This window comes from Polistes fuscatus, unplaced genomic scaffold (assembly GCF_010416935.1).
Source record: "Polistes fuscatus isolate 324 unplaced genomic scaffold, CU_Pfus_HIC Scaffold7, whole genome shotgun sequence".
Taxonomy (NCBI): Eukaryota; Metazoa; Arthropoda; class Insecta; order Hymenoptera; family Vespidae; genus Polistes; species Polistes fuscatus.
The window spans coordinates 3,760,062-3,773,753 of NW_025113151.1; positions in this window are offsets into that span (position 1 = coordinate 3,760,062).

Genomic DNA, 13,692 nt, shown 5'->3' on the forward strand with positions numbered 1-13,692 from the left:
TTGTGCTTTTTAATATATTTACAGACATTGTCAGTATGATGATAACTTCCAGGGTTACAAGCTCAGTTAAATGCACGCGTACTCAACAAATTGTCCAACTGATTTTTCTCAAAAACAAAGCCTTACGCGAACAAATCGTATTTATTTTTTTATTTCATTTATCAATTATCGAATATTAATTTAATGGTATAGAAAAAAAAATTGTAATGATAAAAATAAACACAAGAATAAACTAAAATACAATAATGTAATATACGGATAAATCAAAATAAAAGTTAGAAATAAAATACAAAATCTCGTATGAACAAAAATTGTAATTTTACATTATTGATTTAGAATTAATTTTTCATGTATAATGCGTACCATTTACAGGAAACCCCTTGTATGCTTAGTAAAAAAATCTATAAATATATATAGATATGTATCTGTGGTTAATTTTCACCCCAAATTTATTAAAGGTAAAACCTCACATCATCGCTGGATCAAACTGGACCATAACTAATACGAAGCGATTCACTATGAGCATATCAAATGTTTTTCCTAACATATTGTTCGTTCCTGAAACTGCAAGTAAGTACTTACTTAGGTAAAGTTAAGTATATATCAAATGTTCTGAAGAGTTTGAAGGATGGTTTTAATCAATGAGGGTGGTGTTACTGTCGCGAGACATCGAAACGTAGCTATTCTTAACTCATACCACCGTTCATGATTGTAAATGGTGCTTTGATGACGCTATAAATACGTACCAGACGGAGTTAATCGTTCCATGAAACGATTACTCATCCAAAGAGAGTCATTTGTCCGTCATCTCGAAAAACATCGATCGTTATAATTGATATGTCTTTAAAGTTAATAAACAAAAAAAAACGACGAATTACAAAAAAATGCAAATAACAAAGGACAGTAATCTGAAAAATAATCTATAATTAATAATAGAAAAATTAATATATATTACAAATTATTATCACACACTTGAATTAATAATATTATTAATAAAGAATTAAATTAACAGAAATTATCAATATACGATTATTTAATAACCCTATTAATTTATTAATATAATACTAATTATTAACTAATAATATTGACTAATTAATATAATATAAATTATAAATTATGAAATAATAAAATTTTTCTTAATAATAGTTAAAATTTATTATAATGATTTTTTTTCGATAAATCTCATGCATGGATTGAAATTCTACATAATCTTTTATACAATCTAATTATTGTTAAAGATTATTCGAACGGTCGATATTCATAGTTTCATCGATGTGCCAATAAATTATAATGAGAGACAGGAAACGTGAACGGTAAAAGCCAATATGGAAAGTCCATGACAGATAATCAGCCCGTATGTTACAATCATCGTGTATTTGTTTCAAGCATTATCTATTTCGCATTGTGCTTCACCTGCTCGAATAAAGTGGCAGTCGCGGCTGTGCACAAACGATCTATGGCTACTCTCCTCCACGCCACTGATAATTCATTTTGTAATTTTCAATAAAAAGCAATTTTTCTTCTCTCTTTTGATAATATAAATATATATTTACATGTACTAGGTGTCCTAAAAGTCGCTTATTGAGCTGAAAAATGATATTTATTGTTGCTAGGTATTTTAAATCATTGGGTTCATACTGGGTTCATATTTTTTTAACAACACTCTAACTAAAGATTTATATCTGGAATCAATGAACGTAATATTGTAATTTTATTATTATAATAAACCAATATTAATTTTTCGTTTCATTGTTCTGTTCTTGTTAAAACAACTTTTGAAACATCCAGAATGTAATATGGTTATAGACAAAAGTTTCCGAAAGATTTTGTATAATATTCTATGAAACAAATATAACAAACATAGTTAAGATAAAAGCAAAAAACTATAGCAAAAAAGTTGTGACATATTATGGAGACTGTATTGGTTTATCTGTTCTTTGTTTAAAGTATTTTAATACGACACATTGCAATATGCGTAAAGAATATTTAAATGTATCTGTATGCATTTTATAATGCTTTTAAAACGATTTGGCATACTTTTGTGAGACCTATTTTCTTATCATTTATTTAAAATCATATTTCTTTTACAATAAAATACCCTTTAATAACAAAATCTATATCAATTGACAAGTTTAATAATCTTCAAATATATTTCTTTATATAATAATTTGAAAACCTTCCAAATTAGATAACATTTTCTTGTATGTAAAATTATGGAAAGTATGGAAATTCCAATTGATGAAACTGTAATAGTAAAATATGAATAAATTTCTTTTTTGGAACTTTTATTTTGTATTTATTCAAATTTAAGTGAAAATTCTTACAAATAAATAATCTTATGCAACATCTTTTTTAATCATTTTGAAATAAACACAAAATTGTTCGGAGTATGTTAAAATCACTCTGTAATATTCTTGAAATGATGAGGATTAACATAATAAATCTTTGTAATTTTATATAGAAGGATGGAAAGAACGAGTTATCTAACCGAGTGCATCTCCGAGCTATAGAAATTCGAAATCGAGATCGTCGTAAATAGTCGTCGAGAAGATTTTTATTTAATCATTTTAGTTCGGGGAGGTACGGGGTAATAAATGGCGTAAAACAGTGTTGCCAGAGGTGGGGATTTTTCCCCCGTTAGTGGCGATTATCAATTCTTCAAATTTGGAGATGGAGAAATGTTGGGGATTTCATTAAAGTAAGGAATTAAGTGGGGATTTTTTAAATTTATTAATGACTTTTCTTTCCGAAAATATTTTTATAATTTCTTTTTAATATTATTTTGATTGAATTAATTTAAGGGTTAATATAATAATTAAAATAGAATATTGAATGGTTACAATTTGTAATCCCACAAAATTTCCAATATTTTACAAGTCCCATTAACATAGAGAAGTGATAAGCTTAACTTGTGAAAAGGTATTAACCTATTTCTAATATTAAAAAAAAAATTTAACCTAAATTCTTTCAATTAATATGGGTATTAGTAAAATGCATTTTGGCAAACATGTATGTTACTATCTTCAGTGATATATAAGTTACAACTAACAAATTATATTACTCATAATTTGTTAGTTGTAATTATATTACTTTATTATTTACTTATATTACTTATTTATAAATATTACTTTATTATATTACCTTATTATTTAATTATCTGCTAGTTGTAAATTATATTACTCATAATTCGTTAGTTGTACCAGTCGTGAAACTAAAAATAAGAACCTTATCATCAAAAGTGTTTAATAATTCAATATATTTGTCATAGGAATGTGTGTTGAGTTTTTCTTTTCCTTAGAAATTATGAAAAAAATTAATATAATATATAAATATAAATTAATTTATATGTATATATATACTTTGACGGGGGTAAAATATAGTTTTCTAATATCATGTAAAAATAAAAGCAATTAAAATTAAAAGGTAAAGATTTTTACGACCGAGTGGCGTGATTTTTTGTTGCAGTTGAGTGGGGAAATTGAAAGTTTTGATCTGGCAACACTGGCGCGAAGTAAACCGTACCGTGAAAGCTATGAATCGCATATTTGCCTATGAAAGGGATCAAAGACACCTGAGGCGCCACACACGGCGACGGTAACTCAAAACCCCCAACCGTGTCGTACTATCCCGACAGACATGTCTTCGCACAAAGGAATAGGAGGAAGGGGTGGAAGAGAAAAACGAAGATAGGGTGGGGAGAAGAAAACGAGAAGAAGAGAGAAACAGAGAATATAAAGAAAACGAAAGAGAAAAAGGAAGATAAAGAAAGAAAAAAAGAAAGAAAGAATGATAAAAAGGGAGAAGGGAAGATAGTGAGAGAGGGAGGCTGGGAGGGGGAGAGAAAGAGAAAAAGAAAGGGGGGTGAAGAGATGGTTCTTTACAAACCACGCAAGCAAGATGATCATCTTTCTATTGATGCATTGTGAAAAGATTTTCTCGATAATACTGAAGTACTTCGCAAAAATGTAGTTCCATGAAATATGGACTATTAAAGTTTCAATAGATATTAAAAGATATTAAGTATCAAATAAAATTCATTTTTAGAAGAAATGTGTGAAACGAAAGTTTTGTTGTCTTCCTTAAAAAAAAAAAAAAGATATTCTTCCTGGATTGTTTTCAAGGCTGAATTTGTAATTTTAGTTATAATAAGGAAAATTATACGTATAAGAGTAATTTTTCTTTTTATAGGATTTAAATTAAGTGTCCGTATATGTTGTAAAATATGCCTTGAAAAATTAAGAAAATTATAGTGTTGTTTCTTAATTTATTATTTTATTATAAAATTTTGTAATTCTTTTTTTCGACTTATCCTTACAAGTAAATTCACCCCGATTCATCTTAGTTGTACAATTTTATTAAATTAAATAATTTAATTAAATTTTTGCACTTTTTTGATTTATAGTCCTTACTGCCATAATTACTGGCATCTTTTTTACATACTATTAAAAAAATTAATGCTTTATTTAATGTAAATACGTTTTGTCGTTGGATTTCTTTTTAGATTACACAAAAACCACAGCACAAATATTGTATTTCTAATAGATTTAATTAAATATACATAAATCAATAATTAATATCAGTTTACTTTATTTTTTTATAATATTTTTCAATATAAAATTAAAGTTTCTAAAACTAATGCTTGTTGATATATTAGCCCATCTAAATGAAAAGTAATATGGCATCCATAATAAAATTATAAGATAAAGTAAAAAATGGAAAATTAAATATAAAACAAGTTATTTTGTTTTACTTTAACAAAATGCTCCAAATTTATAAATAGATTAAAAATTATTTCTTAATTATGTAAAAAAATTTAGAAAAATGTCAATTTTGTGTAACACAGTGCGTAAATATATTCCAACTATATTATTCAATGCATATAATAAATATTTGTTATTTATGTTTATATTTTATAAATCGTATAAAAAGCTTCAAATTTTTGATTACTATAATGAAATATAATATGCTGTATGAAATAAGCGAAAAATTGAAATAATTTTCCTTATCTTGTAATTTATATCCATTCTATAAAAAAAAATTATTTTTATTTACTTATTCTATATAAAAAAAAAAAAAGAAAAAAAATAAACACATGGCACATTAATTTCCCTTACATTAAACTAAAAAGTACAGTTCTATTCAATTTGAATAAATAATCTCATTAAATTAAAATAAATTCTCTTCAATTTGAAAAAATAATCTCTACAATTATAAATAACTTAAATTCAACATAACTCTGAGACACTAAATAATATCACGCATGTATCCAATACATCAACCAAACGTTATATGTAATTGTAAAAGAAGACGAGAACGTAATTTACAATGAAAAAGACAAAAAAAAAAAAATAAGAAAAAAACCATCGAATGAATCAGAAATTTCCATAGGTAATTGCAGCGATTATCCTCGTGCAACTGATGCCGTCTCACTACTGTCTCTTCGTCCCCCACTGTTGCTAATTTTGTTAGCAGAGTGAGAAAGAGAGAAGAAAGAGAGAGAGAGAGAGAAAAAAAGCAGCAAGCTTGATAATCGTTTCACGTGGACACATACGCACACTTACGAGTAGAAATAGGGTGTTGAGCGTTTAATATGGCATAAATTAGTTGGGCATTTACGACAGATGCGGGGGAGGCGCGCATACCTGCGCAATATGGTCATAAAATTGCCCTTTCTATCAGATCTGCTTATACCGATCGAGGATCGCTTAACTCGATAGAAAAAAAAAAGCTTACGTGCGTAAGGGTTCCTAGTATTAAGGAATTTGATCCCAAACTATGTGTGCTAATAAATACTTTACTCAGTTTTTATTACTACATTAAATATACCGGAATGAGAAATACCAAACTAGCATGAATAATTATAAATAAATTTAAAAAATGCAAGACGATAGGAATTTTGATAGGACCGAGTAGAAATACAAAAAAAAACTGAATTAAAGAATTAATTCCATTCGACAGTGTGAAAACGTTTTATTGGACGCACGATGGTCGAATACGGGAAGGTAAAAAGACCAATTATACAATCATTATTTCCACAAATTGCGTCACAGTATGAGGATACTACTACTACTACTACGATGATGATGATGACCGTATCGAGACGAAATCTACCCTTTCTTCATATTTATTCCCTCCCTTTTTTTCTCTCTCTCTCTCTCTCTCTTTCTTTCTTTCTTTCTTTCTCTCTTTCTCTCTCTCTCTCTCACTCCCTTTTCTCTTTCTCTTTTTGATCGCGATTGTAATTAATACGGAACACGGACGAGACAAGAGAAGTAAAAGAGAAGAGGATGGTCGAGACAAACGTAAGAGAATAAGAGAAAGAGAAAGAGAAAGAGAAAGAGAGAGAGAGAGAAAGAGTGAAAGAGTTTGAGAGTGAGAGAGAGAGAAAGATAGATAAAAGAAGAAGGAGGGTGGAACGATTCAGTCGCGTTAACCTATGATTCACCTCTTAATGTTCCTTCTCCTTCTGCCTTTTCTCGATTAATTATTAGAAATGTCGGATTAAATGAATATGTACACGAAACTTGAGCTAACTCGATTTAATCTCCTTGCAACGCCGCCGGGCTATTAGAAAAGATATAAAATTTCCAAGAGAAAAAGGCAGAGGAACCTATTCAAAAAGAATTCTTGGAAATATTTAAGGTCGTCTCATTTTTGTAAAAGTTGTTTAATATCTACATAATCAATGCACGAAATTTATGATTGATATTATTATTTCTGTGCCAGAGATGCGATTGTATGGTTTTTTTCTTTTAGAAGATAAAGTGATAATATGGTTTATCAGTTTTATTCTAAGTGTAAAGATGGGTGGTACAACAGAGAACAGGGTTCGTTCTACTGATAAAAATTTGTTGAAAAAAAGAATAATATTTGTTTGTTTCAGATGCGATCACGTGTTTTGAAGAAGATTAAGTGGTAATATGATTTACCAGTTTTATTCAAAGTGTATAAATGCGTGGTACAATCAAGAAGAGGCTGATTCTTCTAGTAAAAATAAATCGAGCAAGAGAATAACATTTGTTCGTTCGATGCTTCGAAAAAATTGAATTTAAAAATACAATATTTGAAAATCTTCTCTTACGAACAGATTTATGGCAATTATGGAAACAATCGCAGTTAATTAATCTTTGCTCTGTAATTACAATTAGTATTATCTTTCTGTCTGGATGGCAAGGATTTAGAAATCGTTGTGTATATAAAACTCAGCTGTTGCTGTTGCGTTCTTGTCACAGTTCGACGGTTAGACACAGATTAAACGTAAAATAAATAAGTTGCTCAGCCAAAGATCAAATGGAAACATTGCAATAACCAATAAATAAGGAGAATGTAAATAAAAGAAAATGTTTATGGCATAAAAGTATAATAATTGGAGAGATTGTCTAATATACGCGATTTTAAGGAATCTTCAAACGTAATGTTTTTATTAACGTAGTTGAAAAATCAAAAAATGTTTTTTAGAATCACTCCTGATTATATAATTTTATATATTACAATTAATTATTTTATAAAATAAATGATAAGATTATATATTCTCAACTTTTTTGACTATTAGTTCATTGTCATAATTATTGACACACTTACGCTTATAATTAAAGAAAATTATGCTAATGTAATAAATGTAACACATAATTATATGTAATAAATAATATATTATAATAATAATATGTAATAAATGTAAATAATTATATCTAACCTAAATAACATCTAATGTTTCGTAGTTAAATTTCTATTTTTATATTACAAAAATCACGATGGAATATATATTAAAAAAGGGAGACCATAAAACCACCCTTTTCCTTCAGGTAAATAAGTACACACTTACATCTTATGTAAGATTCTGAAGGTTGGTAAGAATAACGAGAAGTGGGTCGTACGCGCGTGAAAAGAAAGGTAAAATAATAGGAAGAAAGATTATATCCTTGTAAATTGTGAAGGATACTTAAACTACTTGAGACAAGATCGTTAGGAAAAGGGTAAGACAATGGCGGAGAAGGGAGCATTCGCTTACATTGTTTGTCTTCGTACAAACTCGTGAGTACAAATTTGAAGGTTTGGCAGGAAGTGGTTAGACATCTTATGTAACCTACCTACTACCTACTACTATAATGAAACGCGAAAAATAAAAAGAAAAAGAAACACAGAAGAAATATTAGAAGATGATTTTACATTAGAAAAAGATAAAAAACAAAAGAAGTACAAAAGCGTACAAAGTAATGCTTCGTTAAACAAATTAACACTGACAACGAATAAATTCTTCATGCCGAATAAAGAAACACCGAAGCCGGTGTTCACGGGGGGTAGATTCACTGACATATGGCCACCGAAATTCCAAAACTCCCTGTGCCACGCGTACGCATTATCTGTATAAAATATTATACCGATGCATATCCGAATGAATACTGGATCCGAAATTTGTCCTTTATACTACTTTTTTTTAAATAAAACGAAAACAAATTGAGAATTATTACCGAGAACGAAGGGTAAATAAAATCGAATGCAAAATCATACCCCCTTCCCCTTCTTCCTCCCATGATACTGAGAAAAAGCAAATAACCGTAATAAAATGATCTTCTTCGTAACAAGAATAATTTTCCATAACATTCACGGGGTTCATCACTTTTTCGTGCTGTTGTGTATGAGTATCGACTTAAACAAAAATTACTTAAAACAATTTTTAGTTAGAAATACCATCGCGTCTTATTAAAGTAAGAATGATGAGGACGATGATATCGTTAGATAAAACAAAACAAAAAAAGACTCGAGGAAATTGAGTAAAAGCTAACGGAATGTGTATTGGATAAAATTCTTATCCCAATGTCGGCTCGACGTTTATAATAGGAGTAATAAATGAATTAAAGAGGGGGAAAAGGGGAAAACGGGGAGGGGGTTGGGATTAGAAGAGGAAGAGGGAGGAGGAGGGAGTATCCGCCACGCCACTTTACGGCCCTGACTTTCGGCTCGGATAGGGTGATGGTCCTTTTAACTGGTTCAATTAGTCTCCATCTCCATCCCTAGGTGGGGATCTTAGGTGGATATCATGTTTTCTACGTTGAGATAGGAGAATTGTGTGTGTTCAGAAACATATACACAAATGCGCTTATGTTAGATAAATATCTTAAACCACGCTCGACGCAGACTGTCCAAACTCTCTGCAATTTTCATGTATGAGTGAGTTGAATTTAATATATATATATATGTATGTTCTCTATTTATGCTAACGTAGGTAGAACGTTTGGGTAGTGAGTATAGTGCTTTGTGGGTTTACTCAACGACATCGAAACAATGGAGTCACTGGCCGATTCCTGTCACTAGGACAAGAAGGAAATGTGTTTGTGACACTTGGTACTGATAATAAAACGATTCAAACAACTAATTTCATTATTTATATTTATAACGAATTTTATACTAATAATTAGGGATTCTGTGGAATAGAGTAATGAAATTTAGGGATGAGCGATGAAGAAATAGTTTTTTTACAGGAATAATTAAATTAAATCGAAGAAAAGCGTAATATTCTGTAATATATAAAAGCTGAATTTAATTATTTAAATTAAAAACGAAGTTTATATATATACAATAATAAGCGCGAAATTTTGTGGAATATAAAAAGGAGATACATTATATATGTTATAAGAATATTGTTCCTCGTAAAGATACTTTGGTATAATAGACAAGAAATATATAATTAATTATTTTAATTTAGGATAAATTTTAGAAACAGTAATTAGAGATTTTGTTCAATAATTAAATGACATTTATTATTAATAAAACGTAATGAAAAAAAAATATATCATAGGGATGATATTGCAATAAAAAAAAAAGATACGAGGAGAAAAATAAAATAATAATTAATATAAATCTAAGAAAAGTATAATATTCTTAGTAAAAGATACGTGGGTGTGTAATACATAGAAATTCCCTAGCAAGAGCAGTCAGTGTAAAGGGGCTTAACTGGCGGTGAATCTTCCCACACCAATCAAAGAGCACACCCCCTCGAAAAGCGTTTCCTCTTCTACATCGTCGTGTTCATCTCACTTTTTCTCTCTTCTCCTCAACCCCTCGTAAATCCCTCGGGAGTTATCTACCCCTAGTGTATATGTTCTTGTATTTGTGTGCTTAGGTTCTGTACGTGTGTGTACGACTCTAAAAGCCCCTTAATTCCGTTCATTTGTACCACTGGCATCCGTATCGAAGGTCACCAATGGAGAGTTCTTACTGTCGTCTGATTTTACCAGTAAATGTTTCTCTCTATTATTCCTGACCAATCGATCACATTCGATCCACTTATTTAATATCAAATATTATTCATACGTATATATACCTTTTTATAATTTATAAATTAAATTCAATGTTTACAGAAATGCAAATATTTTTATTTCTTTAAATTATTTTATTAAAGATTAATTTATTTTTTTTTAACGTAAATTGCTTGTCTATATTTATTATTATTATTATATATTATTATTATTATTATTATTTTTATTATTGTTATTAATATTCTCTAATGTACTTTCCATAATTTTTATAAATAGAATAATATCTAATTAATAAAAATAATTAAGTAAAAAATTTACAAGAGAGTAAATCAACATTATTATCACCTTCATTTTGAGATGAGATGAAAATTAAAGTTTTAAGGATTATATTAAAATAATTTCGATTCTTTAAAAAAATATAAAATGAAAAAATTGTGCAAGTTAATAAATCATTTCTCACAGTAAATAATTTAAGTATTAATATAAACGATCGTGTAATACGCGAATCTTTCTTACATTAGCTTACAGCTGTTAACGATCTTTCAAGGTAGTAACGATTCGATTCGCGAAATACTCGAGAGACTTATTCACACGAACGCACTCGACAAGGTCCAAGAAAAGTGAGCGCGGGATTGTTTATGGGGCTGCTGTAGGACTGGTAGCGTATTGGTCCACGCAGCATGGGGTATGTACGAAGCGCACCCGTACCCCCATGCTGTCAGTGAAGTGCCCCTAAGTCCTACCAAACGCTTATGTATATCCATGGGAAAAATATTGGTTTATTTGGACGCTAGAAAATTTATTCCTTAGTAATAACCGACCTTATTATTTTTATACATCTAATTATCTTTCATAAGAATATAATGCAAAACTTAAAATTATTTTAGATTAACCCTCCGTCGGTATGTTGCATTTTACTAACACCACCGATGCGGGTTTTCTTTTCTTTTTTTTTTTTAATGTTATTGTCATTTTACAAATCTGAAAAAATGTATTAATAATAATAAATAATAACATTTTTTGTTCGATTGAAAGAAAAAAAAGAAGGTTTTCTAAAGGCCCAGAGAACAAGTAACTTTTTTCAAGTTTACTCGTACAGGAAAGGTGGAAAGGAGGTACTTTTCGAGGGAATGCATGCCATGGTGGACACGTGACCACCAGGTTCGACACGTGGTCACTAACGCCAGGTGGTCCATTCTCCGTCATGCATCGTGTCGTTAAACGCCGATACCGTGATAAGGAAGCACGCGGGGGTTGATGATGCACCCCGCGACGAGCCGTTTTTCCGCAACCACCTTATCTCAACAATCTCTTAGTTCTTTTCGAAACCTGCTCGATACATTTTTTTTCTTTTTGTTTTTTTTTTTCATAAATTAAATTCAACGACATCGAAGTTTCCTTTCATGGATAAACTTTAACGAATATTAAATATATTCGATCAATTTGAAATTAATTGAAAATATTTGAAAGTACTTAACGATTTATGGCAAAGAATATTTCGTTATCTAATAATACTTTGTTGCGAATGAACTATAAAATGAAAATTAATTGAAAGATAAAGATTCGTGAATTCTTATGAGGAAAAAATCGTGGGAGTTAGAGAAAATTCGTTCATGCAAGAGAATGAAGGCTTTAATTGTATGCCCAATGTGGGCAGATTGACGAACCAATAAGACATGACGTGACCGATCAATTTACTTCCATTTCCTGACAATCAGAAGCCTCCACTATCTTACTATCTTTTCCGCAAAGTTCACACGAGTCAGGAACCACGAAGGTATAGTGCGAGAGGGTAGACTTACATAATAGGGGATGATTGCCGTTTGACAAGCCCCTTTTATACTATCTTTAATTCATCGCCGAACGATAGGGTTCTCTTGTTGCACCTTTGATCTTTCGAAAATTAAACAAAAATTTATAAAGGAACAATACTATAAAGAATGATTTTCAAAGTCATTAATAAATTGTCCATTTGATTAATCTGGGATATTTTAATTCTTCAAATTTTAACACTAAAACTACCGAGATTTCATATATATACCTATTCCTACCGTGACCGCTTTAAAAAACACATATATTTTCATATGGAATGAGATTTTAGCCAATTGGATAGTGAACAATATATCTTTTTTTATTTAGAAATGAATAATGTAAAGATGAACATTTTTCTGATAAATTTCCTACACGTATTTTCTATTAGCACGAGACTTTTTAACCCTTTACACTTTTAAGTCGAATGTTACTCGACATCGAGTTTTTATCTGAGGAACTTCTTCGAATTCCACTAGACGGTTTTCCTTTTATCAAACTGATTAAATTGTTTTATTTTTTAGTTAAAGTAAATTTCAAATAAAACATTTGAAATCGTTGGGAATTGCTGATAACAAAATTGAAATATAATTAGAAGTGTAAAGGGTTAATGTATTAGAAATTCCCGAAAAATCAGAGAGGAATAATAATATCAAAACTTATTTGATAATAATGAATAAAATAATCATCGAAACGTATGCTGTATTATTTTAATTTTAAATCTATCGAGAAAAAAAAGTATCTTTCATCGTTCGATTATTTCGATGTTATGAAAAATTTAAGAGCAACAATTATTATTATTAAATAATTGACGAATAATTTTATTGAATTGTTATAACAACCAAATTTGTCTTACTTCTTTTTTCTTTCTCACAATTGATCGGAGAATATTTTTCATCGTTATTCGGTTGATCGGATGAGAAGTAAAAATAAAAAGAAAAAAAAAAACAAATGTAAGAAAATCTTCTAATAATAAAATTCCCATATGTGTTTTTCTACAGAGACGAGGACTAAAGTTCCAAACTCTCATCTAGAATTACGAGCAGACTGTGTCTCGTTCTTCCCATTCAGAAGAATATAATTGAACGATCGTCAATACAACGGACGATCGTTTTATTTAATAGACTAGGACGTACCATTGAAAGGTAAGAGTTTGAGATCATCCGAGCGTGATCCAAATCGATAGGCGCGTGCCAAAATCTAACGGAATAATAGTCCTAAGAAATATTTATCGAACGATTTAGACTTACTCGTTTCATCGAACTATCACGTTCGACGATGATGTACGAGTTTGTGTTTTGTAAAAGACGATTGTTCAAGATTTTACATCCCACGACATCATCTCTTTCTAACTTTCTATTCCTTTTAACCTTTCCTTTTGAACATTTCTATTATCACAAACGTGGGCGGTTTTGCTTCCTGAATTGACATCGGGTGGTGTCAAAAATTGCTAGATGGCCAGATTTAGGCCCTTTTTCCTGGAATCAAATACGTACTTCCTGTATTCGGCTTGCTTTTGTCGACAAACTGACGCGTGCCTTTTGCTTCGATGGAAGAAAAACTTTCGATCCATCACTGAGAGATGCTTGTTAGATACTATTGTTCCATTTAGAATGCAAATATTCGA